This window comes from Miscanthus floridulus, chromosome 1, assembly GCF_019320115.1.
Source record: "Miscanthus floridulus cultivar M001 chromosome 1, ASM1932011v1, whole genome shotgun sequence".
Lineage (NCBI taxonomy): Eukaryota > Viridiplantae > Streptophyta > Magnoliopsida > Poales > Poaceae > Miscanthus > Miscanthus floridulus.
The window spans coordinates 22,178,576-22,199,008 of record NC_089580.1 but is presented as its reverse complement, the minus strand read 5'-3'; the positions used below and the strand labels follow the sequence as shown (position 1 = coordinate 22,199,008).

General features: G+C 47.2%; 1 long non-coding RNA gene across 1 annotated transcript; it reads right to left on the bottom strand.

Annotated features, from left to right (window-relative positions):
• Positions 1-14,535: 14,535 nt before the first annotated feature.
• LOC136475749 (uncharacterized) lies at positions 14,536-15,074 on the bottom strand. The gene is made up of 3 exons (XR_010763280.1): positions 15,025-15,074; positions 14,737-14,955; positions 14,536-14,653 (listed from the first exon to the last, which is right to left on the bottom strand). It is a non-coding gene; the product is annotated as an uncharacterized lncRNA (long non-coding RNA).
• Positions 15,075-20,433: the final 5,359 nt, after the last annotated feature.

Sequence of the window (20,433 nt, the reverse complement as noted above, 5' to 3'; positions counted from 1 at the left end):
GTTATATTGACAAAATAGGTGGACACCTTGCTCATCGATTACTACTTCATCGATCCATGCTCTAGCACGACCTAAAATTCTACTCACTCTGTTCCAAATTATAAGTCGTTTTGACTTTTTTTTTCATCCATTTTGTTATGTATTTAAACATATTAAAAGTTTTATGAATAAATTTAGTAGATAACAAATGAAAATTGATTATCATCACTCTATGTATTCGTTTCCTAATACAATGCACATTTATATACTCTATATAATTACCATCTAGCTGTGATAATTTATTAATTATTAGTCTATCTGTGTTTCCAGTTTTTGCATTGCACATATGTGGTTTTAATATGTGTTTAGTCGAAATTCACGTGTAAAATTCTAGTGTTTGTTGTATATTAGTTTAAAACTTTCTTTTCTATTTTATTAAAAGATGGATCCTAAGCCAACACTATACACTTAGGTAGTGTTTGGTTCTGAGGATGGAATGGTTCCAGGTGGGATATCCTATTTTTTCTAGTGTTTGGTTCATAGTCAACTGGAGATAGGATGATCTCACTAGGGAATATTCCCACAAGATATGGGCTCAACTCGCCCCACCAATTACCAAATTTGGCGAAGGAGGTCATCCTCGGTGGGGCTAGCGCTGCATGCGAACGTGAGAAGAATGATAAAAAATACGAGTAGTGGCGCGCCGGAGTCGAGGAAGATGCAGGGGCTCACCGGAGTTGAGGAAGAAGACGACTATGAGGTGGCGCTCCGGGTGCAGCAGATCATAGGCGCAGTGGCTACGTGCAGGGATGAGGCAGTTCTCCAGGGCAAGTGGGCAAGGCTTCACGGTCGTGGGCGCTGCCTTAGCTCATCGGAGAAGGATCCACGAGTGCGGAGAAGAAGGAGCCATAGCGGGCAGCAAAGCAGACGCAGAGGGGAAGGAGGAGCCATGGGCGCGTGTCGGGGACCAATACTATGGTACCTGAAGAGGAGGGGCTAATGGTCATTATACGTTAATCCATCCAGGCAGTCAAAGGTGCGACTACAGCTCCAACCGACACCGAGGCCGTGGGCTCCGCCTCGCCCGACCTCTGGCCACGGGCTCCGCCTCGCCCAACCCCAAGGTCATGCGATCCGTCTCGCCCCGACCTCTGGGGCGGGCTCCGCTTCGTTCGACCTCTAAGGGCGGGCTCCGCCTCGCCCAACCTCAAGGTCGTGCGATCCGCATCCCCCGACCTCTAGGGACGGGCTCCGCCTCTCTCGACATCAAGGCCGTGGGCTCCGTCTCGCCCGACGTCTGAGGGCTGGCTTCATCTCACCCGACGTCTAAGAGCGGGCTCCGCCTCGCCCGACGTCTGAGGGTGGGCTCCGCCTCGCCTGACACAGAGGCCGCAGGCTCCGTATCACCCGACGTCTGAGGGCTGGCTCCACCTCGCCCTATGTCTGAGGGCTAGCTCTGCCTCGCCCGACGTCTGAGGACGGGCTCCGCCTCGCTCGATGTCTGAGGGCGGACTCCGCCTCGCCCGATCCCTCGGGCACGGCGCCTAATGGAAGCTCACGCTGCCGCCAGCCTACAGACCAGAAAGTACAACCCAAGGTCAAACTTCTGGCATTGTAAAGGGAGCGATCACGTATCAACATGACCCGTCCCTACGACATGTCATTCCAGGGGACTCACATCGCCTATAGTGACGGACGCGTGGTTACTATGCTGCCTACTCCCTGTACGGCCATTGATCAGCACGCTGGTTCGTCGCGCCGCCCGCCGAGGCGGAGTGGGACGTCATGACCCGCTGACAACGCCAGGGCATGGCATCATCGGCGGACAGGCGCCCGGTGTGGAGTTGTCCCTGTCACCACCTACCGTGTCAGCGGGGCCTGCACAAAGGAAAGGCCCGGCGACTCTAAAGGACTTCCTCTCCCTCTCTCTTTTCTCCCGTTGTAACTCGTGCTTTCCCTTGGCCTATAAAAGGGAAAACTGGGCGTCCCATTAAGGGGCATCAGATGACACCGCATCACATGAGATCACAAGTCATCGCCCCGCATCAGATCAGAACCACTAGCATCGAACCTCGGACGCATAGCCGAGCAGCAAACCGAGGTCTTGGCACCCATTCGTTCTTTCCACCAAAGACTTGGGACTTGTCCCTCTCTCGCCCGTTTGTAACCCCTACTGCAAACTTTCGGTGCTAGTAACACGAGCAGCAGCAACGAACTAGATGTAGGGACATTCTGCCCGAAGCAGTATAAACCTCGTGTCCTCTTAGCACACCATCCGAGCCAGACATGCAATATTAGAAATTTAGTTGTTGGTGTTTACTCGAAACACCGACAGCGTGGCATGCAGAGGAGGAGCCATGGGTGCGGCGCGAGGAGGCACAGACAAGGTGTCGGGGCGATGCCACCTGTGACAACATCGATTCTTTTGCCCACGGGTGACCCGGGGAGGAAGAAACGGGAGGTGAGATGAGGAAAAAATTGTGGCTGACTAGTGGGACCCATATGTGCAAGCTTTAACCCAAACACACTAGCACATATGTAGGGGGAGCTAATACTACCAAATTCGGGTTTGTGAAACTTGTCCAAAGATTCACAAGTGGTTAAATGCTTGGGGAAGCAACACAAATCCAAACCAAGTTAGTAATTTACACTTGTGTGAAATACTAGCTGGGAATTCAAATTTAATTCCTATCTTTGTGAAGGTTGTCATCAATTACCAAAAAATGGGAGATCGAAAGCCCTATGTTTGGTTTTGGTAATTGAGACAACTAGTGGACTAACCTTTATCCTAAGTGTTGTGTTTGAGATAGGTCATGTCCACACCAAGATGGAGAACAAGGGTGATCATTCACAAAGGAGCAAGCTCTCACTTGGAAAAGAAGAAAGAAAAAACAAAATGCAAGGATTCAAGGCAAAGGTATAAGATAGGGCATTTTGTTTGTCGATCAAGATGCAATAGAGTATGTGATCGGATTTAGAATAGATAGTTGTTCTATTAAGAGGAAAACTCCAAAGTTCAATCTAGGTAATCTAAGTGCCACTAGGTGGATCAATTTATTGCATATGCATTAGACCTAGTGAGGACGTGAAAACCCGTTTGAAAAACATTTGTGAAAATGCTAACTCACTTGCACAAGTGTTGGAACACATTTGGAGTTTGCACATTTGAGAAGGGGATCAAAACCAAACCAGAAGAGGTCTCAATGGACCGATGTTGGGGGTCCATCGGACCATACACTATGTAGAGCGCGGGTGTACACTAATCTAACCTAGGGTTAGGCATTAGACCGTCTCTGGATCGGCTCTGCGTAGGCATCGGAGTGGAGGGTATGGTGTGATGGTTGGTGTCTGGGCCACATCAGACTATACACAGTCATTGTTCACTTCAGTGGCCCCACCTGTCAGCACGCGGGAAAGGTTTGAAGGTAGCATTGGACCGGCGCCGTTGGTCCGATGCAGAGCGTCGGCTCAGTTGGATGGCTCTAGGAGCTATCTAGAACCTTTCTGTTTTGCATCGGCTGGCGCGTGTTGGCCCGATGGTCATCGGACCAAGAGCATCACCCCATATGCTCGGGTATTCGTTGGCGCCAGCAATGACTAGCTTAAACGGTAGAGTGACACGCCAACTGCTCTGGAGCATCCGACCCGTGCCCTATGGTCCGATGCCCCCGATTTCTGTCCAGTCAGTGCTCAACGGCTAGTTTGGCTCTAGGGTGATAAATATGTGTTGCTCGGCCGTTGGCCAGCTCTCTTGGCTGTCCAACCGAACTAACACCCTTGTGAGCTTGTCCAAACACCTCCCACTCATATTTTTGCCTAGTGCTTCATCCAAAATTGAGATTGGGGCTTGCATCTAGTGGCGCTAGTGACCAATGGAGCTGCTATTTTCTTGTTACTATTGGTGGTTTACTGTTGGATTGTTCAACTAAGGACCTGGGCTATAGCAGGGCTAGCCCGAGGCCTATGTCGGTCACTGAGTAGTAGTAAGATTACCCCGCAACAAATGCAACTGCACACTACGGGTCATAACACTTTTGATCTTAGAGGGGGAATAGAGATATGCATTTAACTTTGCCTGGCAGTCTTTAAAACTGTTATTAGACATCCAAATCTCCTGTGTGTATTAATATTAAGCTAGGATTGGATGGACGGCTGTCCTCTCCAAAAGTTAAGGATTGTGTCCTGAAAGGGCATAAGATATCTTGAAAGTTACACCACTGAAAAACAATACTAGTAGTGTAGCTTGATTGAAAAACTTTGCCTGGGGGCAGAACATTCTAAATTCTCTATAGTACTGACACATGCACTACTGACACGTATATATGGCTCGTCCGCTGTTGTTTGCCAGGGGCCGTCCGTTTCTCCTATGTGTCTTTTTCAGTTTGTTTTTTAGTTAGAATAATATTTTTTTTCTTATAGCAAATTAGTTAGAATAGTGTTTTAATTTATTTTTTTTTAAGGGAAGCGAACGTAGCCCTGGGCTTGGGTTGGAGGATGCTGTCACATCGATGAAGGATCTAAGAGATTCACAACGTGTGACTCGTCTGAAAAGTAGGAAAATATCATGGAGAAATTAAAGGCATTTGTTTGATGACGTCTAGGGCTCAAATTAAAAAAAAATCTCCCATGTGAATTCTAAATGGCAAGAACATACATATGCTGGATGATGACAGATTTCTCCAAAAAAAGAAAAGTTTTTTTTTCTCTGGAGAGAAATTCACATTGTTGTTGTTGCGTGTGGCGTAGTTTTTAGTTTTCTCCCTCTACAATAGGTCGGATATCGAGTCAGCTCGGCTCGACTTGTTAATATTACGAGCTAGAGGGGCAGCTCATGTCGGCTTGTTACCGAGCTTGAGCTGGCTCGTTTAGCTCGCGAGCTACTAAAAAAAATAGGACACACATGTTTATGATGTTTATGCTACATTAATTTTAGAAGGTGACGTCCATCATTATGCAACCATACCTGATCAATACATATCAGGTTGATCAAAAGTATCAACCATGCAACATAGCTAGTATCATCCATGATCATGCAGTTCCAGCATACTAACTAGTTGCTTGCCAACACAAACTTAGGAAAGTCCACAGATTCAATGTCAGCATCATCATCTTCTCTCTGGAAAATAATCCATAAAATCAACATTTAAATACAACAACAATTATAAAATTAAAATACATATGAAACAGCTGAAAATAAGGATTATGACGTAGACTAGGCCCGATCTTCCGAAAGGTATGATAGCGTCGATTGGTGGAGACTTGACGTTCACGATCTAGGCTTCGAACCAAGACTAATTCGGACCCCCGCAACCGTTACACCACTGCTCCGTTGGTTATCAACCACGCGAACGCGATTGACCTCGTCGAGAAGGCTCTCCTACAAGCGAATCGAGAACACAGACAAGAACGGGATGAACGCAATCTAAAATTATAAATAAATATGAGGCTTATGATAACAAAAATGAGTTCAAGTCTTTATTCGAAAGTACTAATCGCCACAGACGAACAAGATCAAAAACTGGGGCCCTGGTTCATAGCAAACAGCCTTGGCGGCACAGTTGTAGCAAAACGATGTATGTTTCACAAGGAAATCAAGAACTAAACAAAACACAAACCCTAAGGAGAGCGACGGCTGCTATTTATAGAGTCTTGGGGTCACCCCCTGGACGCGCCCCCTAATGGGCCCAAACACGATACACGGTCCAACGGACCAAAAGACGGTGTCGCAGCACCCTGGCAAATTCTGGACCCTGACTTGTTTCGACGATTTCCGTTGATTTCGAAGGTCTTTTGACGTGAGACCACTTGGATTGGCTTCCTTACTAAATTAGCTTTGCAACCATATGTGGATCGTCAAAAACGGAGTCCGGATGCGTCCTGGGTGACCAGTTTAAGGCAGACTGGTCCTGAAGGCCGAGGCAGACTCGAACTTGAGTTGCTTTGGGCCTACACCTCGGGGACTCGAACCGAATTAGCCTCGGACCTCCTTCTTGACTTGGACACCCTTACTGGCCTCCTACCCCTCCATACCATGTCACAAACATAGTCATATGCATGTGTGTCATGTCCTCATCAGATTACATACTAATAAAATATGTGTACACTTCTAGGTCAGCATCGTTATCTTCTGGATTCATGGTCGTGGACAGATAGGCCTCAGCTCGTGAGCAGCTTGCGAGCTGGCTCGTTAAAATAGTGAGCTTGACTTCCAGCTCAACTCGTAAAAAAATTAAAATAAATCGAGCTGAGCCAGCCACGAGTCAAACAAGTTGATGAGTCACGAGTATTTTGTCCAGACCTACTCTGCAATTAGGTGAAAGGACCGGGCATGACAAAGAGAGCCGAAAACAAAAGGCGGACGCGGACCACAGCGAGCGACAGCATCCAAAGACCTCGCGTCCTCGCCCACACCCTCCTCTTGTCTCGGCGCCTGGCAGCCAATCACGTGAGACGACGGCTCCCCCACGTGCACATATGGCCATGTCAGCTCGTCAGCTAGCTCCTTCCTGTTGTTCCAAGCAAGCTGTAGCTGCTGCTGGAACTGGATCGTTGAGCAGCCGCAGCTGCCGCCTGATAGATACCCCAAACGGCCAAACCGATCGAGCGCCTGGCGTATAGTACGTTGGTCAGCCAGGACAGACGACGACTCCGATCACCAGCACCTGCAGGCGTCCCCAAACTGTTGTTGCTGGGCCGCCGATGTCCAGCCAGCCTCGCGAAACGGGCAATTTTGCAGGCGCCCGACCACAAAAACCTCGGGTAGTAGGCTATAGAACAGAGCACACACGGCGCGCAGATGCAGATGCATCTCAGGAGGTCGGTCGCAGTCTTTCTCGAGGTGGCTTGGTACTACTACTCCTAGCAGTGTTCGGTACTTAAATAATACAATTCTCGTTTTTTTAAAAGTCAATTAGCTTAAACTTTGACTAAATTTATATAAAAAAATACTAGTATTCATGATACAAAATAAGTATCACTAAATTCGTTATAGGATATATTTTTATAATAAATTTATTTAGAGATATACATATTAATACTATTTGTTATAAATTTAGTCAAACATGAACTAGTTTGACCGATACGACTCCCATTGTTGCATTATTTCCTGAAAGATGGAGTACTTCAAATGAATCGGCACCAAAAAAGGATGCTCCCACTGGTGGTAATATATCATTTGTTTTTTGCAGATCAGATGCCGATAAAGATGTCAACGGGGCCCCGTTCCCCGATTCCCCGTGGGGAATTCACCCATTAGGTGACGGGAATGGTACAAATATTCTCCCCATGGGGAATTAAATGGGGAAAAAATCATCCCCATCGGGTATGACGGGGACGGGGATGGTATGCATGCCCCCGTCCCTGTTCCCCGCGGGGACCCAAAATGTTTACGGCCCAATTCCATGTGCACTAAGGAGGCTCTTGCTTAAGCTAGCTGGGCCGGCCTGACAGCCTCCTTCCCCGTTCGAGCAATGGCCCGGCCTGACAGCTTCCTCCCCCGTTCAAGCAATGGGCCGGATGCGACGGGAGGCCCAGTAAAAAAACACGTTGCGTTTGGTGGAGAACTGGAGATGAGGCAAAGCTTTAGTACCACATCGGCTACGGAGCACGGAGCGCGGAGGGAGGGAGCTATAAAATAAGGGGCACCCCAGCCAAAACAAAGCAAAATTATGTTCTCTGGAACGTTGGTTTCCATTTCGGACTAATGGGCCAGCATGGGTCTATGTTTCTGCAGCTGCTACTGGCCTTCAACGCACTTCAGGTGGTGAGTTGATGCGGGGATAGGGATCCCCGCGGGGATTAAATCCCTGAGCGGGGGAGCCTTTGTGGGGATGGGGACGGGAGAAATTTGCCCCCACGGAAACAGGATGGAGTAGTAACCCTACGAGGAATTCTCCGTTGACATCTCGAGATGCCGAATCATGTCACGCGCGCGTGTGACGTGTGACGCAGGACAAGGCTGCACTTTCGCCGGAGTTCTTCTCCCGAAGAAAATTCTGCCGGTGAATCGCAGCAGGTTGTGGTTGTCAGCACCGGGTCAAGGAGGCACGAAAAAGAAAAAAAATACTCTCAATTGGCTGCTTCTTGACATGACCTAATACTCCCAACAACGGGATTAGATTATTCTGAGGTCGCAAGTCGGAACCACACAAGCTAGCTGCTGGTAGGTGCACAAAAGGAAATCGCTCCAATTGCGACGCTTAACAATGATACACGTATGCTAATAATCAGATCCTCTCTTTATATATATATATTTATATATATATATATCCTATAACTAAAAAGAATAAAGTGTGGATATTTTTTGGTGCGATATTTGTTTTGGTTTGTCCATCTACCCACGCCTACGATCCCACGACATCTCCTTGATTGAATATTGCCTGTCGTGTGATAGAGGAATCACGGTAAAATAGGAAGTAGAAAATTATTGTGCTATCCATATACACATTGCATGTTTGTATGTACCAGTATACATGGCAACGAGCAAAAGGAAAGAGAATTAACATAGAAGAAAAGAGAATTAAGACAAAAAAGGAACCTCTTTGTATTTTTTAGAACCTTGCCAAATCTGTCTACATTTAATTATTTCCCCTCTTTCTATTTACAAAAGATACAGCTTTTTTCTCCTTTCATTTGGTTTCATGCTTACATGTTTCATCGCTCTCGCTTGCTGTTTCTTGCGTGAACCATAGTTGATGTCATCTGTCTTCCATGGCTCAGCCTCCCAATCCCAAGAGAAGGTCCCTACCTCTCCCTGACCGGAGATCCGGCCTGCCAGAGGATCTCCTCGAGTCCATCAGGCAACGTCTCGCGTCAGGCCACGACGCGACGTCCTTCCGATCCGCTTGCTCCCCATGACGTGCCGCCATCCCGTTCGTGACCTTCGGGCCGCTCCTGCTGCTCCCGTTTGACCCCGACTCGGACCGCGTCGGCTTCTACTATGTCCCGGAGAAGAAGGTCTTGTCCAAGACGCTGCCCGATGTGCGCGGCAAGGTGGCGTGCGGCTCCTCGTGTGGGTGGCTGGCGCTCATGGACGAGGCGGCGTCCATGACGCTGCTGAATCCATTCGCCGGTGCCCGTGCCCCCCGCGTTGAGCTCCCGCCAGCAGGCGAACACGTCGCGACGGCATCCTCATCGGAACGCGTGTCTAGGATCCACGACCGGTGGGTCCTCCATCCCACCAACGGCTACGGGGACGCGGATGACGCAGGCAGAGCCATCAAGCTAGAAGACATGAGGGACGCGTTCTTCCGTGAGATCGTGCTCTCAGGGCCGCCTGACGTCGCCGGCCACGAGTGCGTGGCCATGGCCATGCTTGGGTGCTCCACAGAGGTCGCGTTCTGCCGGGTTGGAGTCGACAACGTATGGACGCTGCTCGACACCAAACTGGAGTTCTTCGTGGGGTCCATCGTCCACTGCCAAGACAAGTTCTTGGCGATCGACTGCACTGGAGAAATCTCTGTCTGCAGCAGCAACGCCGGCGGCGCTACTCCAACCGCGACGCTGCTGCCATCGCTGTCGCCACCTGCGGGGCTCTGCACCGCAGCTACCTAGAATCAAACGGTGAGCTACACATTCTGGGTGCCATGGTGAGCACGTTCCACGAGACACAGAGCTTCACCTATAGCAGCGCGATCTACAAGTGCAACCTCCACGACCGTACGTCAGAGTGGTCCAGGGTGAGGGACATCGGTGATCAGACACTGCTCGTGTCTAAACATTTCAATGAAAGCTTCAGTGGAACAAGTGTATCCAAGTACAAGGAGAACAAAATCTACATGTCTGAGTCATTGTATGGGGATCCATACGACTGGGTCCATTGATTGGAGATCGTTGATATTGCTACCGGCGCATCCAAAATGAAGCCTATCCAGAAAAAGATGCAGGGTTCCGAGGCTCTAGGTTGGATTCGACCCAATCTTTAGAAGCTCTAGAGTTTGTGAGCCCGCGACACCGCGCACTCCATGACTGTATTAAATTTATAAACTTTACTTTTTGAATTAAGTATCACTTTAACGTTGATATTTAATTTAACAGTATTATTATCTTATCGTATAATCTGTATGTTTTTAATATAAATTGTTAGTTATTCCGTACCAATACACGGGCACGCTACCTAGTATATATAAAAGAGTAACACTAGTTGCCGTGCATGGATGTACACGTAATGGATGGATCGAAAATCTGCTAGACGTTGGCCTTCTAGCTAGCAGCTAGGTACCTAGCTAGGCACCAACAACTAGTAGAAGTAGTACTATCTAATCTAATAGACTATCATCCGCACCTTTTTCAAGGCTTTGATGGCCTTCTCGATCGATATCACCGTGTCCTAATCAGCGCATCTAATCAATCGCACGACGCCAGTGGATCAAAGGCGCCTTTTTGCCCCCTCCTCCACTAGTGCGGCGCGCGCAACACAACAGCATGGGGTGGTGGCCTTTTGCTGCATGCATGTCGTCCGACCTCTGCAGCCCTGCAATACTGCTGCAGCAAAGAAAGATACAGATTACAGAGAGAGAACCATGCATCAAGCAGGTGCAAAAGCTCAGCTTGATCAAGCAGCAGCACCTAGCTAGCAAGCTAGTAGTCAACATTGTACCGTAGCCCTTCAGCGTAAAGTTTCTCTTTCCCTCACTATCTATCACTTTCTCGCCTCTCTGCACGACTGTAGTGGCCCCGTTCGGCTTATCCAGAAATCGGTTTGTTCAGCTTGTTTTTTCAACCGAAACAGTATTTTTCTCTCACAATAATTCTGTCAGAACAGTGTTTTTCAGCCAGTTTCAGCCAAGTTTCAGCGAGCCGAACGAGGCCGTAGGGTAGTATCTACTAACTCCGTCCTCAAATTGATGCAAATCTAGTTAGCTAACATCTTATTTTGATCATCGGCTAATAAGTTTGCTAATGTCATACCTGTCACCGAGCTAACAATTAACTATTAGTTGTTTTTGTCCAATCAACACACAACTATAAAGTTAATAATTAGGTGAATCTAAACGCCTATATTAGAATTGCATTCTTCTCGGGTCGGGTAAAATGGACGACATGCAAAGTGCGCGCCCCAATCCAATCATGCGTGCGCACAGGTGAGTTTCTTTTGATTGGCGCCGTCCGTCCGGCGACCGAATTTTTTACTATTTGGCCTTTTTTTCGAAAGTTTCTCTCAAATAGACCCCTGGCAGAAACAATTCCAGAAATGGACCCTTGGCTCGGCGCCAGAGTGACTGGTGCCGAGCTCGGCGCCACGATCACTGGCGCCGAGGTCCTGGGCACGGGAAAATGGCCTGCCAGGGGCTCGGCGCCAGAGTGACTGGCGCCGAACTCGGCGCCGTAGATCTTGGCGTCGAGCTCGGCGCCGTAGATCTTGGCGCCGAGCCCCAAAATATCTACCGGCCGACCCTTCTTCTTCCCCATCTCGCCCTAGCCATCCCTGCCCGCGCCGTCGCCGCTCCACCGCCGCGCCCCGCGCGCGCCCGACCACGCCCGCGCCGCGCGCGCCCGCGCGCGCCCGCCGCGCCCGCGCCTACCCGCGCCGCGCCGTGCCGCGCCCGCCCGCGCCGCTACTGCTCCGGCGGCCGAGCGCGCGCCGTGCCGCTGCCTCCGCTCCCTCGCCCGAGCCCGCACCGCGCCGCCAATGCGTTATTTGGAGATGGTTGTCATACTCATGTTTTCATGGCAGATCCTCCTTATGAGATCCCTTTGACACAGAATCATCCGAGTAAGTGTCTTAACCGTATGGTTTTTGGGAGCTTATCTCGTTTCTTACATCTATTTGTTTCATTCTTTTCTCATTTCTGTAATGACGTTGCAGGAGAAATTCCTGAGAATATGGATGTGCCCTATGTTGCTGCGCAAGTGCACTTTTCAGATGGATTTTGTGGCTCCAATAATGTTGAAATTATGAATGATTCGGAGCCATATGAGATGGCTAGGGCTCTTGATTCTGATGATGATCGTCCTGTTGGAGAGCTAACGGAGAGTGATGTTGAGATGATGAGGCGTATCTTTCCCGACCGCCGTAATCCTAGAGTTCATGAGTTTAGTGATCTTGCTCATTCTGATCTGGCGTTTGCAGAAGGACATGATGATGAGCTCCTAGAAGCTCCTGAGGCCGGTCCTAACATGGTAATTGAGGAGGGGAGGGTGTCCAGTGACCTCCCTGCTTTGAAGAGGTGGTTGCAGGCTTTTGTAGTGATACGAAAGAGGCCTTACAGGGTATTGCATTCATATGTGGAGCGCCGTTACACAGTTGTGTGTGACAAGGAACGCTGCCCATGGAGGGTGTGCGCAAGGAAGCAACAGGTGACCGGAAAATGGAAGATCACAAAAGTTATTGGGCCACACAATTGTGCTGACCATGAGCTGACACTGAGGCATCGGCAGTTGACATCTACCCTCATTGCCAAGCGGTTGATGAGAATTTTGCAGGGAGAACCCAACATGAAGGTGAGAACAATTATCAGGACCGTTGAGGCGTTGTATGGAGGATATGTGATAACTTATGATAAAGCATGGAAGGCTAAGCAGCGAGCGTGGAAGATGATATATGGGGACTGGGAGGATGGGTATGAGCAGCTGCCAGTTCTTTTCAATGCAATCGAAGCGGTGAATCCAGGCATGCATTATGAGTACATCCCAAAACCTAATGCAAGGAAGGATGGGAGGCAGATATTTTTCCGTGCCTTCTGGTGCTTTCCTCAGTGTGTCGAGGCCTTTAGGCACTGTCGTCCCGTCTTCTCCATTGATGGTACGTTCTTGATTGGCAAATACTAGGGCACACTTCTTATAGCCATATCCTATGACGCGAACAACAAGTTGGTTCCTTTGGCATTTGCTTTGGTTGAGAAGGAGAACAATGACAGTTGGGGATGGTTCTTGAGGCTAGTCCGGATACACGTGGTTGGCCCTGACAGGGAGGTTGGTGTCATATCTGATAGGCATCAGGGCATTCTTAATGCCGTGCGAGAGCAGTTAAAGGGGTATGCACCTTTGCACCATCGTTGGTGTACTCGACACCTTGCCGAGAATCTACTACGGAAGGACGGTGTCAAGAAAAACTTTGATCTTTTCTAGGAGGCTGCTCGACAGCTTGAGGACAAGTACTTTAGGGAAAAGTTGGAGCAGGTCAGAACCGCATCAAATGCAGAAGGTAGATAATGGCTCATAGGTTTGATGAGGGATTTGGAGAAATAGACGAGAGCTCATGACGACGGTGGCTGGAGGTACGAGTTTCAGTGCAGCAACATGGTAGAGTCATTTAATAAGTTGCTATTGGGGATACGTGGTATGCCCATCAATGCAATTGTTCAATTCACCTTCTATAAGCTTGTTGCCTAGTTCAACGATAGACACGCCCATGCATTGCAGTTGAGGAGTGATGGAGAGATATGGGCTCCGAAACCAAAGGCACACCTAGAGAAGGCAAGAGAAAGGGCTGGCACATATGAGGTTGCATGCTTTGACCATGCCACAGGGACTTATCAGGTCGAGCATAGGGGCGGTACAACATCCGACGGCGAGGTCCGAGAGTCGAGGATACATGTGGTTGTCCTCCAAGATTTCAAGTGCACTTGTGGTAAACCAAGGCAATACCACTTTGTTCAAATGGAAATAAGTCTGTATCATTAAGCGGAATATTAAGACCATTGATAATGAAAACAACCACATAATGAAAAGTTCGATACTATGTCACATTACAAAACATATTAATAGTACAACTAAGTGCCGATAGTAGACAAAGGGGCAAATGCACTTCCAAATCCTCAATCTGAAACGTACTGAGTAAGCAACTCATCATCCGAGTACCAGTCCTCTACTACAACCCTGTTGCTGTGGCTAGGCTCAACTGTGTTGCTCTGACCTGCCTGTCGCTTGTAGTAAGCGGCCTCCGCTTCATCTGCGGCCGCTGCGGCCTAAGTGAAGAACGCGTCGTCATCCTCCTCTGCCTGTAAGCCCACCTCTGCTAGAGCGATGAGCTCGCTCAGTCTGCCAGTGTCGTCGTCAGCCTCCTGCGCCTGAATGCCCGCCTCTGCTAGAGAGATGAGTTCGCTCAGTCTGCCAGTGTTGTCCTCAGCCTCCTGCGCCTGTATGCCCGCCTCTGCTAGAGAAATAAGCTCACTCAGTCTGCCTGTGTCATCCTCATCCTCGTCTCCATCATCACACAGCACAATCAGTGATTGAACGGTGCGACCAGCTCATGATCTATGGCCATCTAACTTCTTCTCCTCATACCTTGCACGAGCCACCTCTGCAGCATGTTTCCCGCTGCAACCAATCCCTTGATGTATAAAATGCAATCAGTTAGCAACTCAATAATGTTACATTTAAAACCAGGCAACGAAAAAAAGGTTTTCAAGCACTCACTGGCACATAATGTAGCAACATGCTCGTTCAAGACCTGTATCTATACTCTTGTCTCCTCCCTTGCCTCATTCCTTGCCCTCTCCTCCTCTAACGTCGTCCGCCTCTCCAATCCCCATTTGTTAAGCCCAACATCGATCGGGTTACAAATACCGCGTTGTCTAGCAAACTCACGCATCTTTTATTTGTGATGTTTAACGAATAGGTTGACGTAGTCAGGTCCATATCCCCTCTTCCGTGCAATTACTTGCCTTTTCTTCAGTTCATCCAAGAACTTAGCTTGACCATCATAACATTCCCAACTGCATTTCCTAGTGCTCTGTTCAAAACAAATATTATATCATATATGTATTAGGAAAACAAACAAAATACGATTTCATGTTTACCAGAAAAATAACGAACCTCATCATACTCAATCATATGGCCGCAATAATGACCTATTCCAAGCTCCGAAGGGACTAGGCCATAGTTGGATTTTACACCACATTCGCACATGACAGGAGGTGCTTTGTAGATTACCCGTTCTTTCTTCTTTTCCTTAACCCTCCGCGGTTCTTCCGGCCATTGGTTCTTAGGACCATACAACCACTCCTTGAAACGACACTTCGCCATTGAATACACCTAAATAATAAGACATTAGTACATAAACACATATAGCTCAAGATTTTAACACATACACTTTGCACTTACTTCATGCTTGTTTGGACACACAAACTTCAATGTATTCTCAGGGTTTATCATAGCTCGATCTCCGCAATCGCACAGAGGAGGTTCCTCGAGTCGTCTAACTGCGGCTAGGTGCTTCTCCTTAGCCGTCATTGCCGGAGGGTTAGGGGGGGTGGAACCCACCTCTTGAAGTGCTCACGTGGATGTCTCCCTCTAAACCAATCGTCGAAAAAGATGCACCTAGGATCAAACTTGTCTGCACCATCGATCCACTGAAAGAAAAAGCACCTCTCATGGTCCTACACAATGAGATTCCAATAAAATATTAGTACCATACTTAAACAAATAAAGAAAAAGGATAGTACAAACAATTTCTTACATTAAACCGACTACATGTGTAGAAGCAACGCGCGGCTGTGTCTGGATGTTTCGATTGAAAAACATGGGCCGGAAAACCACAGTCACAGTTAGGGACAGAAAGGTCAGGAGGAACGGGGGCATCTTTGCTAGACGCGTCGGGGTATAATTCTCGAGGACGACCCCGTTTTCGCCATAACTCCTCCCGAAACATTTCTTGCATCTAACAAATAGGATGTAATTTAACAAACATAAATAAAAACATCACAACAAAATATCAATGAGAACCATAACTACAATACAATCAATTTCGTTCTAAGAACCAAAAGCTTTTAAAATTATACCCTAAACCTAGGGTTTCTTATTTCATCCACAACAATAAACCCATAACATAACTACATGCGGCTTGGTTTGCTAGCTTTTTCCACGCCTTGAAATGAACCTACGGTTGTATAATACATATATTGAGGGATACAATGAAACCCTAAGTGATGACGATTCTTAGGTTCAAAAATCCGACTAATATGTACCGAATCGATGCGAGAAAAACAAGGAGGTGAGCGAGTATACCTTGCTCTTGAAGATCTACAGATCAAATCAAGGTATTCAAGGTCCAATATGTCGATTCGTGAGGTAGGGTGAAGTGGCGAGAAAAAAGTCCGAGGAGAAATAAGAGGAAGAACGCTCGGGGAAGAAGTTTAGGATGGGTTAAATGCAGGTGGCTCGGCGCCATTCAGACTGGCGCTGAGCTCAGCGCCAAGATCTACGGCGCCGAGCTTGGCGCCAGTCACTCTGACGCCGAGCCCCTGGTAGGCCATTTTCCCGTGCCCAGGACCTCGGCGCCAGTGACCGTGGTGTCGAGCTCGGCGCCAGTCACTCTGACGCCGAGTCAAGGGTACATTTCTAAAATTGTTTCCGTCAGGGGTCTATTTAAGAGAAACTTTCGAAAAAAGGGTCGAATAGTAAAAAATTGGGGTCCGGCGACGGAGATAGAAGCTTCTCTGCCCAGAAAAGGTGGCCTCGATCGGTCAGGTCCCTGCATGCAAAGCGTATACACTGCATATGTATATATGTTGCCATGTTGGTGCACCTGTCGCTGCCCAATTAATCAGCGGCCGTACCCGTCCAGTCCCCGGCAGCTAGCTACGCCGGTAGTAGGCGCATGCACGCACGCCCAGCTCCGTCCGGCCCCGTTGTGCGGTTGCGCCATCGGACGACAGGCACACATGGCACTGTTGGTTGGGGGCTTCCACACTGCTGCACTGCGTTAGTCCACCGGCCGGCCGGTTCACGCGTGCCGCGATGGCGACGCCGCGCGTTCGGATAATGCCTCCCCGCGCTTGTGTGAAGGGTGCGCGCTCCTGAGGATTTGCGGGCACATGGGGGCAGACGGCGACGGGCGTGGGGAGTTAAATTGATGACAGTTGCACCAGTGCCAGCCTATCAGAGTATCAGGTAAGACACAAGCATGATATATCCTACTATCTTCGTTTTCAAATTGCTAGTCGTATTGGTTATCTAGTCTAGGTGTGTATATAGCTTTTACCATACAATATTCACTATATATGTCTACTATAAATAGTAAAAGTTATGTATCTAAAAGTCTGAATGTTTCTGTTAAGAAAATGTCATTCTAGCTTTTTACCAAGTCAATCTAAATCAACTATATAAAGAGTTTATTACAGTAAAGAATTATAATTATAATCATAGTTAACAAGAAATATATTATCATTATATATCTATTTAGAATCATAGATGTTACAAATATTTTCTATCAACTTAGGGGCCGTTTGGATCCTTTTATCTGGAGGAATTGAAATCTACCTAATAGATTAGGCTATTTGGCTTGAAATTTGACATTCCACCACTTTTCAAAGTTCACATATAAGCCTATCTCAAATTCATAGGGTGGGAGATGGAAATTAATTCTATAGATTATCATCCTATGTTTCTACTTTGCAACTTATAACACGCTCTTCAACTCACTCCCCTACGATAAAAATGCAACACATAAGTATCCCTCTCCTATAGTCAACAATAATATACATATATATCCTTATACAATCATATTAGCTTAATTAATTAGTGTCTAAAATATGATTATTAAAATAAATTCAATTCCAAGGATCCAAACGGGGCCTTTAGTGAAATTTAACGAGATTTGACTCAATTCAAATTCAGAACTACTGTCCTGTTTGGGACGAATGTATTTCGTATATCTTCAGTTCAGGGCCGACCGGCCGGGGTGCATGAGCGAGTAGTAGCTAGTAAGCCCTGTCGGGTACCATAAAATGGGGTACCCCGAACGTTTACCGAAAGAATCACTTAAACCCTATCAAAAACAAAGCCAAAAGGCAAACCATTGGTTAACCCCCGGCCTCGTCCGAGCCCACCGGCTCTCCGCCTCGCTCGAGGCCGCGCACGGGAGGTCTCGACGGCCCGCCAAATCTCCGCCTCGTCTGAGGCCCCGCGTGTCAAATTTTAGCTTAGAAAAGGATTTGAAAGCTTCATTTCCTCATTTATGCTCTGATACCACCTGTGGCAGAACCGCCTAATCTAATGCCTCACAGGAGTGCTCGTCTTCTATTAGACACTAAGCACTCAGGGGAGAACACTAGATTACTCGGTTCCGTCGGACACACCTCAGGGGAGAACCCGAAAATCCACATTTTTGCCATCAGGATCACAAATGAGAGAATAAAGCTTACATCATTCTTAACCATTTCTTTCATCACTTTACATGTACATCAGAATATAACATTTATTAATATAACAGCGGAATGAAATCATATTATCAGAGTTATAAATAATTTACTTGAACAGCGGAATAGACACATGTGAACAGAGTTACAGCGGAAATAAACATCTACTAATGACATGATGAAGTGTTGATATATAGACTACGGCAACAGATTAAGAAACTTTCATCTATAAAAGTATTTGGTGAGAGTTATAAATAATAACTACGATCGCAGCGTAAAGGAAATCCCCTCTGAGCCCACCAGGAGGAATCCACACACAAAGGTCAGCTCAAGCCTCCACCTGTTACCTGCAACAGGGGGAATAAAACCCTGAGTACTCAATTGTACTCAGCAAGACTTACCCGATAGGAGAAAAGAAAAGACTCCAAGGATATGCAAGGCTATCTGGTTTGTGGGTTTATTGCATTGCAGGAAGCATTACTAAGCGTGCGTCCTTATGTTCGATTTTTATTAATAGCCGCATTGGTTCATTTACTAATCATTCTATGTAAGCACCTGTGCTACTTTCAAGCAGGTGGTAAGCAATCAGATTTCCTTTGTCCATCTTTCATCTTTCAGTTCTTACTACGATGCTAAACCGTAGACAAGCCGTACCGGATAGCCCGGCGATTCGCGAATCAATGCCCCCAGCTGGGTACCTCGAAAACACACGCTCCGCTTGTACCTCGGGCACAAGCAGGACCAACCCATCACTCTCCTGTCCCGGGTGTCCAGGTCCCCGTCCAAACTAGGACTCCAAGCCCCCGCCTCTGAGTCCCGGACTCAGTGCGGTGCAAGGACCTCCTCCACCAAAAAGAAACCCTGACAGTCGGTCCGGAAAGAGCCGGATCCGTGACAAGAGAGCAACAAGTCTTCCAAGCGCCCATACACAAGTATGTGCTCGGGATAATAAGTCTGTGACCTGCCTAGAGTCATATGCAACGATCGGTCCTTAACCGACCAGACAGGGAAAAACGGTGTAACCAAGCTATGACCCGCCTCCGCGGCGACACAACCTTTTACACCCACCAATACCCAAACCATATCCCTGTCCAGTCACCATTTTCCTTTCCACCATTTTATATATTCCAGGTGATAATCATAAAGTAACATATTTCCTATATCTCGCGAGTGACAGGCAATCACTCGACTTCTACCGGAGTCCTGTAGCATAGCAATCTACACGATCCTATCATACTAGTAAGACTCATAGGATAAAGATATATATGCAAGTGGGTTTCATTCAACACCTTGAAACTTAATGCACAAATATAATTTAAACTGTAGAAAGTAGGGGTTATGCACCGGGGCTTGCCTAGGTAAAATATAATCAGAAGTTAGCTTTCCATCATGGCGACATGATCTCCAAAAGCACCATTCCTCCAGCAACTCCCGACGACTCCATGATCCACCGATGTCCCTATTATGATATGCAATGTAATGCCATGCAAAGGTATAATTAATTGACTGCAATCGTGACTCGTATAAATACGCTTTACGCCGCTCACATTAACAAGCTAGATCTAACGACGACCGTACTTAGGCTACATATCCATGTTGTCGGATAAGACATTATTTCCTAATTATTTTAGTTATATAAACCCAAGTTGTTTCTTTATTCGCAATAGAACATTATTATTTATCTAGCAACTAATTATTCTAGAGCTACAAAAATTATGTGAGTAGCTAATATTGCTAGGAACCTACTGTAAAGATTTCAGATCCACTACTATTACCAATTTACCACGAAAGTTCCTACAAGTTTATATTTTTCAATATCAAGTATCTTAGATTAATTATATGGCTCCCAAAAATATTAGCGAACCATGTGAACAAAATATACTAATAGGTAGATCACGATTTTAGGAACTCAACAAAACTGGTTTGGCATTTTTACGATTTTTCTATGCTTCACTACGAACTTTACCGGTTTATTTCCGAGACTAAATTAACACATACTTTTAAAAAATTAAAAGGGCAACGGCCACCAACCCGGCCCTCAGCGCGCGGCAAAAGCACGGCGGCCCAGGTAGAGGCGCGCGGCCTGCGGCACAGCAATCCCCCTAAGCGGGCGCGCGGCTGACGTCCTCATTCTCCTCCTCGTTCACTCCGTCGGATAGAAGCAAACAACAGGACTAGCAAACAAACATAATTAAATAATCACATAAATTCAAATGAGCTCCAAAAATTATGAAATTTACCTGAAAGATGGATATTGATTTTAGATAAATTTAGGAAGAAGAATCACTAGAGTCGGAGTACGGATGGAGGAGATATTAATTTGCAAAGTGGGCTGCGAGATTAAATAAACAAGTCATTTAGGAGAGAGACGCAA